Source organism: Bidens hawaiensis, unplaced genomic scaffold (genome assembly GCF_021521415.1).
Source record: "Bidens hawaiensis isolate Kalapana, Puna unplaced genomic scaffold, B.hawaiensis_p1.1 tig00035504_1, whole genome shotgun sequence".
NCBI lineage: Eukaryota > Viridiplantae > Streptophyta > Magnoliopsida > Asterales > Asteraceae > Bidens > Bidens hawaiensis.
Genome location: NW_027496177.1, coordinates 159334 through 167543, shown reverse-complemented (window position 1 = coordinate 167543; position 8210 = coordinate 159334). Strand labels below are relative to the sequence as shown.

At 41.5% G+C, this 8210-nt stretch overlaps 1 pseudogene across 1 annotated transcript; it reads left to right on the top strand.

The window, feature by feature from the left end:
• The first annotated feature begins 453 nt into the window (after positions 1-453).
• LOC143587426 (uncharacterized) lies at positions 454-4489 on the top strand (annotated as a pseudogene). Its single transcript, XR_013144886.1, has 2 exons — positions 454-3507; positions 4008-4489. The product of XR_013144886.1 is annotated as an uncharacterized LOC143587426 (transcript).
• The last annotated feature ends 3721 nt before the right edge of the window (positions 4490-8210 follow it).

Below are 8210 nucleotides of genomic sequence, written 5' to 3'. Positions count from 1 at the left end.
ATGATGTCTTGTGTTGAAAATCATTTTACTACAATGCTTCATTACTTGCACCGATGCTTCAAAATCTTGTACCAAAGACCATGAGACAAAGGGCATATAGATAAAACAATATAAAAATGATGAAATAGGAAAACAGAGTGACTTCAAATTGATGCCTAACTGCTCCCACACTCACTCTGTCTAGTGCTTTACTGGTGGAGTCAACAAGTTTTATCAAAGCAACATTAAAGTATTAAACTAAGAACATATTTTACAAATTACAGTGTGGGGGTAGGGGTAGGGGTAGGGGTAGGGGGTGGTGGGTGCCTGTTAATTTTGCAAATCTCTAGGTATTTATTTAACATTTCTTTAATCTTGTTATAAGTTTTTTATAACAATATTCGCCATGAAACCTGTGCTATTTCTTGATCACCACACCAATGTTTAAACCAGCCAAGAAAACCCATGAAAAGGAATATGGTTTTAGAGAGAGTGTAACACAAACACAAAGATTAAGAAAACCAACACCAAACCCAAAACCTCAAATTACACAAACCCAAGAAAAGTTTGCAATTTGAGGCAACAAATGTCGATGTTATCATGCTCTAAACCCATTAACCATTCCCATATTAACTACTTCTTTTTCATTCCTCTCACAACCCTTTTCTTGCTTTTATTTTCCGTCGTCGCTGACAACAACAATAACGTCTCCAGCGACGGCGGCCCCAGCCATGAAGCCACTGTTCTGTACACGTGGCTTCATGGCGGGGGTGACAGTGTCACCGGTAACCCTTATTTTTTAACATGGAAGGTTACCGACTACACTAGTAGTCCATGCAAATGGGACTACATTAAATGCAACGCTGCAGGTTTTGTTACCGAAATTAATATTCAGTCAATCCCATTACAGCTACCAATGCCCACTAATCTTTCATCATTTCCACACCTCACAAGACTCATAATCTCCGGTGCTAACATCACCGGAACACTCTCTGACAACCTTGGCAGCTGCCAAGAACTCATCACCATAGATTTAAGCTCAAACAGCTTAGTGGGTCCCATCCCAAATTCCATTGGCTTACTTCAAAACCTCCAAGATTTAATACTAAACTCCAACAAACTAACCGGTAAAATCCCATACCAGTTAGGAAACTGCCGGAGCCTCAAGAGTCTGTTGTTACATGACAACAGACTCTCCGGCAGTATCCCAACCGACATCGGTCGGTTGGGAAGCCTCGAGGTCATCCGCACAGGCGGAAACAATGACCTCACTGGAAACATTCCATATGAGATTGGAAACTGCGGTAATCTCACCGTTTTGGGACTCGCTGACACTCGGATATCCGGGTCTCTCCCGAGCTCAATCGGTAAGCTTACCAAGCTCCAAACTTTGTCGATATACACCGCGATGCTCTCGGGCGAGCTCCCGCCCGAGCTTGGCAACTGTAGTGAGCTTGTGGAAGTGTTTATATATGAAAACAGTATTACTGGTCCCATTATTCCACAAATTGGTAACTTGAAAAAACTTGAAAAGTTATTGCTATGGCAGAATAATTTTATAGGATCAATCCCTGAGGAAATAGGAAACTGTACAAAACTTAAAATGTTTGATGTTTCATTAAACTCTTTATCTGGGATGCTTCCAGCTTCCATTGGTAATCTAGTTGAGTTGGTAGAGTTTATGATCAGTAACAATAATGTTTCTGGTTCAATACCTGTTGGTCTTGCAAATGCTATTAATCTGCAACAATTGCAGCTTGATTACTAATCAGATATCAGGGTTGATTCCTTCTGAGCTTGGAAGGTTAACGAATCTTGAAGTGTTTTTCGCGTGGGATAATAATCTTGAAGGAAGTATTCCTACAAGTTTAGGAAGTTGTAGTAACCTTCAAGCATTGGATTTGTCACATAACTCACTCACTGGTAGTATTCCACCAGGGTTGTTTCAGCTGCAAAATTTAACCAAGTTGCTTCTGATTTCCAATGATATCTCGGGTTCCATACCGCGAGAAATTGGGAATTTGACCTCGTTGGTGAGGTTAAGGTTGGGGAATAACCGAATCACGGGTGAAATCCCTAAAGAAATTTCGGGTTTGAAAAGCATTAACTTTCTTGATTTGTCGGGGAATCGGATATCCGGGGCGGTTCCTGATGAGATTGCTAGTTGTAGTGAACTACAAATGATAGACCTTAGCAACAATATGTTAAACGGGCCGTTACCCGAGTCGTTATCGTCATTATCGGGTCTCCAAGTTTTGGATGTTTCAAGAAACCAGCTTGACGGTCCGATACCATCTACTTTAGGGCGGCTAGTGTCATTAAACAAACTCGTTATGAGCCAGAATGAGTTTTCTGGAGCAATCCCCGGATCTCTCCAGCTCTGCTCGGGTCTACAGTTTCTAGACCTGAGCAGTAATAAGTTATCGGGCGAGATCCCGCCTGAGTTGGGGAATGTCCAGGCGCTAGAGATTGCATTGAACTTGAGCTGCAATGGGTTGACCGGGCCTATCCCGGGTCAAATTGGTCAACTTAGCAAGCTTTCGACTCTTGACATGTCGTACAACAAGCTAGAAGGAAACTTGAGCCCGCTTTCGCACCTTGATAACCTTGTGTCGTTAAATGTCTCATATAACAACTTTACGGGATATTTACCCGACAACAAGCTTTTTAGGCAGTTAACCGAAGCGGATCTTGCTGGGAATCAAGGGTTATGTTCTTTCGGTAAAGATTCTTGCTTTTTAAGCAGCGTGGCGGAATCTGGTAACGGGAAAGACGAGTATAAGTCAAGGAATGCTAAAAGGTTAAAACTTGCACTTGCATTGTTGATTACTTTGACCATAGCTATGATGGTCATGGGTGTGGCTGCGGTTCTGCGTGCAAGACGAGGGGTTAGAGGTGATGATGATTCAGAGTTAGGCGAGTCGTGGCCATGGCAGTTCACTCCATTTCAAAAGCTTAATATCTCGGTTGACAGAATCTTGAAATGTTTAGTGGACACGAATGTTATTGGAAAAGGGTGTTCTGGTGTGGTGTATCGGGCCGATATGGACAACGGTGAGATCATAGCTGTGAAGAAACTGTGGCCATCAATGACAGTTGGTGGTTATGAAGACGAGAAGTCTGCAGTACGCGACTTGTTTTCAGCAGAAGTGAAGACTTTGGGTTCGGTTAGACACAAGAACATTGTCCGGTTTCTGGGGTGTTGTTGGAACAAGAAAACGAGGTTGTTGATGTACGATTATATGCCTAACGGGAGTCTCGGTAGCCTGCTACATGAACGGATGGGGAGCTCGTTGGAGTGGGATTTGAGGTACCAAATCTTGCTAGGGGCTGCAGAAGGACTGGCTTATTTGCACCATGATTGTGTTCCTCCAATAGTTCATAGAGATATCAAGGCTAATAACATCCTCATCGGTCTGGAATTCGAGGCTTACATTGCAGATTTCGGGCTTGCAAAGCTGGTCAATGATGGTGATTTCGCTCGATCGTCAAACACAATCGCAGGTTCCTATGGATACATCGCTCCTGGTACTGATTTTAATTGTTTTTTTGTGTCACACATTTTTAGGCCTGTAAACGAATTCGAACGAACATAAACGGTGGCATGTTCGTGTCCGTTCATTTAACTTCTGAACATGAACACGAGCATATAATCGAACAAGTTTTTTTTATACATGTTTGTTAATTAAGAATATGTTCGCCCGTTTGAAACCTAAAACAGTTCACGAACGTAAACAAATACAAACGAACATAAAAAACAAATTTAAACAAACATAAACGAACACACACCCAAACAAGCCCCTTTTTTGTTTATATTTATACTTATAACTTATACCTACTAATGTATTTATTAAAATTTAAATGAACATAAATGAACGTAAATAAATGACCAAAACATGTGTTCATGCTCGTTCGTTATCAACCGAACTTCCCACCCGAATAGTTCATGAACGTTCGGTTCATTTACAGGCCTGGACATTTTATCAAACACGTTGTGTGCACTAACTTTATCTCTATTGCCACCATAGAATACGGGTACTCAATGAAAATAACGGAAAAGAGTGACGTCTACAGCTACGGGGTAGTCATGCTTGAAGTATTAACCGGAAAACAACCGATCGACCCCACAATCCCAAACGGATTACATGTCGTGGATTGGGTAAAACAAAGAAAAGAATGGACCAAAGTACTTGACCCGAGCTTATTATCCCGACCCAAATCCGATATAGAGGAAATGATGCAAACATTAGGCATTGCGCTACTATGCGTGTACTCGTTGCCTGAAGAAAGACCAACAATGAAAGATGTGGCAGCAATGTTAAAAGAAATTAAACACGAAAGAGAAGAGTATGCGAAAGTGGATGCTCTTTTGAAAGGATCACCCGAACCTCGGGCGACTGCATCGTCATCGGCTGCGGCGGTAGTGGTGTGGTGAGGAGTAATGCTAACAGCTTCTCTGGTTCGTCGTTGTACTCGTCTTCTTCTAGAGGTCCATACAAGTGAATATGGTTTAAAATTAAACTTAATTTGGCGGGTGTTGTTTTTTTAAAAAAAGTGTGGTTTTTATTTATTTTGTGTGGAGTTTAGTTAAGATTTTAATGGGTTTAGTATAATAATAATTATTATTAATTAGAACTAATACTTATTCGGGATCAATTTGTGTATTGTCCGTGGGAATGTATGTATGATAAATAAATTTTGATTAATTTTTTACTTTTACATGCGTGTTATAGTGGTGTTTAAGGTTTGATTGGAGAAAGAGGGTTTTGTGCTTTATAGCCGAGACGTGCTGTATACAATGGTGGCACGCGTGAGGCCTCCATCGATCGTATATAAGATTATCATGTGTTGCGGACATGTGGAACGTGTTGGATTGTCAGTTGGATAGCATCCGCAAAAGGTTACACATTCACTTGGTTGAAGTGGTCTGTATTAATCACGTTAACCACACATCAATCAAGATATTTTTTTTCTTTTCTGCATCACTCTGTGCATATAATCCCATTTATTACATAAATGCTATAGATTTGAAGCCCATTATACAACACTTTCATTACAAATATTTATCAAAGCTTCAATAACCAATAACATTTTATTTATAATAAAAGTAATAATGTTTAACTGTAATCTTATTCTTATAATTGATATCTACGCAAGGTAAGTTGACTTATTAGGATAGCTAAAGAACATGTGTGGTAAGGAGTGCTTGGTGTTCAAATTCTTGATGTGGATTGTGGGATTGTGTAATGGGATGTTGGTTGGGAGTTTTAAAAGGCATTTGATTAATTAACGATAGTTAGTTTGGGGTCGGATCGACTGCCGGCAAGCCTGCTAACGCAGGGAGATCAAATTAATGGGTTTGGTCATAGCAATTTAGTTGGTGGCTTCAATAGTGGTAGAGAGTGGTGATGGTGGAGATGGAGGCTGCGATGATGGTGGCAGAGACAAAGACGATAAGATTATTTTTATTGGTGACCTCATAAGAGGTCATGACACTATTTAAAAAATAAATAGAAAGATTAAATCATTTTCACACTACAACCCGGGTTACAACCCGGGTTGCAACCCCTACCTAGGTCACAACCCACTTTTTAATTAAATATTCTTTTGTTTGTTTTTCTTTCAAACAATTTGTTGAATATATAATTTGAGTTTTATTTAATAATTTATATTATTTGACTTATTTCAAAAATCTAAAAACATAGTCATGTTTAGTTTAGTTTTATAAATATTTTGATATCAATTTTATTAGAAACGGATGACTTTTAAAAATATGTATTTTTTAATATTATTATATATAAAATTTTGTTTTTTCAATACTTGTAAAAATTCAAGGTTTTTTTTAATAGAATTACGATATTATCTTTTTAAATGATTTTTATACTTCAAAAAATATTGTTTAAAAAATAAATATTTTTATTAATTTTACTAAATTTTATAGAATAAATTAAAAGCTAATAAGATATATATATTAAACTAATTGGTTTGGGTTAAGTCGGGTTGTGAATAAAAGTGAAAAGTTGGGTTGGATTAGGTTGTGTAGGTGAAAGAAAAAGAAATTAATTTTTTATTAAAAAGTTGAGTTGGGTTGAGTTGTGAATAAAAGTAGTCTAATGGGGTGGTGGTGGGGTTGAAGGTGGTTGCTTTTAAGTGAACTAGGCATAATCAGTACAGACCCATAAACAAACTTGATAGAAAACGAGTCAATCGAATGCTTGACTCTTCCTGTAGTCACTTTGTTGATTGACCGATGAAGAGGTAGGTCCCAGCAGAGCCCAGTTGGACCCGCAAGACTCACCTTGAATAGGGACGTCTGCGCAATGACCAACTGCTCCAGCAGGACCCACCATGCTCAGAGAACCTTACGCGCAGTACGCCAGCTGTACCCGCAGGGAAAGCCTCCCAATGGCGAAGTACCCCGCCTGTTCCCGCAGCTGCGGATACAAGCCATCAGGGAAGGCTACCCGCACTAACAGCAAGGCTACACGCACAAGGCATTCGCTACTTCAGTAGTCACATGAAGGAATGAGCAAGGCGGGAATACTCCCGCCTAAATGAGCCAGTCCGTATGCTTCTGGAAGGTCTTTCGTACTATACCTACTAAGGTATGGGCGGAACAGACAATTTGACCAGAGCAGCCCATGATCCAATCACAGGGTGAAAGCTCACCGACAACAATACGAGGAGGAGCACCCTCTAGTACTGTTTTGTCACTATTAGCCGCTGCCTACTCACCAACCCTTACGATGGGACGTGCGCAGCCTACAGTTGGTGGAACAGTGCGTAGCCGGCAGTAAAGGAACAGTATACAGCCGACAATTACTGTTGGCCGTAGCCTATCCACCAACCAGCATGGCCTGTGCGTAGTCCACTGTTGGTAGAACAGGAATACTATTCAGCCGGCTGTACCATCTGGGAAACCTACCTTCGGCTATAAATACTCCAACACATTGGAATGGTAAGGACATCATCTGATATCTCAATCTTATCTAGCAATCTCTTAATATACACTTATATTCAGAGCAATCTAGTCTGATTCTCACGCCGGAGGGTGGTCACAAGGAGGAACCCCCCCCCTTCTCAGTGACGAGCTTACGGTGTCTGTTTTGCAGGTCCCCTGAAGAACAACCTTCTCTGCTGGACCTCATCCTCGTGGGAAACATTACTTAAACCCCAGATTATCTATAATCTACCCAGGGTTCACCTAGTGTTTCTTCATTGGCGCCATCCGTGCATAAAAGCTAGAACTAATTTAGTTTTTTCAAAATTTCTGAAGAAATGGTTAACGTTACTCCGGTCCCAAGGCCAGTAACCGACCAAGAAACCCCGGTAACCACAACCCCAGCAACTGGGGGGAACACCGGCGGTTATACAAATCTTACGAACACTACCCCGACTACCCAAGCCGGGGCAAGTGCAGTAAATATTCCACTGGGGTTCACTGATGCCCAGTTGGAAAAACGAACGAGGGTCCCTCGCCAAACACTGGATCAAGTGAAGGCGTGGGCCGAAGCACGTCAGAGAGAGTTCCAAGCTGAATTGGATGAACGCTTGCGTTCAGTTCAACAGGCTGACGAATTCGGCAGTACTCGCCAACATCTCAATATGAACAGCGAGTGCGAGTACTCAGACGACGAAAGGGAAGAATCCGATACCGACGCAAACCCTCGCCATAAGGCGAAAGGGAAGCGTAAGGAAACGGACTTCCAGCCGAAAAGGAATTTTGGGGAAGCTTTTAAACCAACGAATGCGGAGAGAAACCCGCGTGACTTCTCCAAAACCTTTAGGCCAACTGCTACAAATGCAGGAAAGTCAAAGTTCGCAAGGGACATTGCGGAAGCAATCGCCCCGAGAAGTGCCAAACAAATGTCCAACATTGGCACTTATGATGGTCTATCCGACCCAGACGACCACTTGAACAGATTCATTGCGGGGGCAACCGTCAGTAACTGGACGGAACCCACGTGGTGTTATATGTTCCAGATGACTCTGGTTGGAGCGGCCAGGGCATGGTTCGATCTTTTACCGGTCCACCACATATATGACTGGGCGGACTTTCAGAACAAGTTCAGCCAGCACTTCAGCCAACAGAGGAAATATACTGAAGAACAGTGGACGATCCTCAACTGCGTTAGAGAGGAGGATGAATCTTTACTATACTTCATCACCCGCTTCAACTCCAAAAAGCTAAGTCTCGGCAACATAAGTGAAGATCTTGTTCGCGCCGCTTT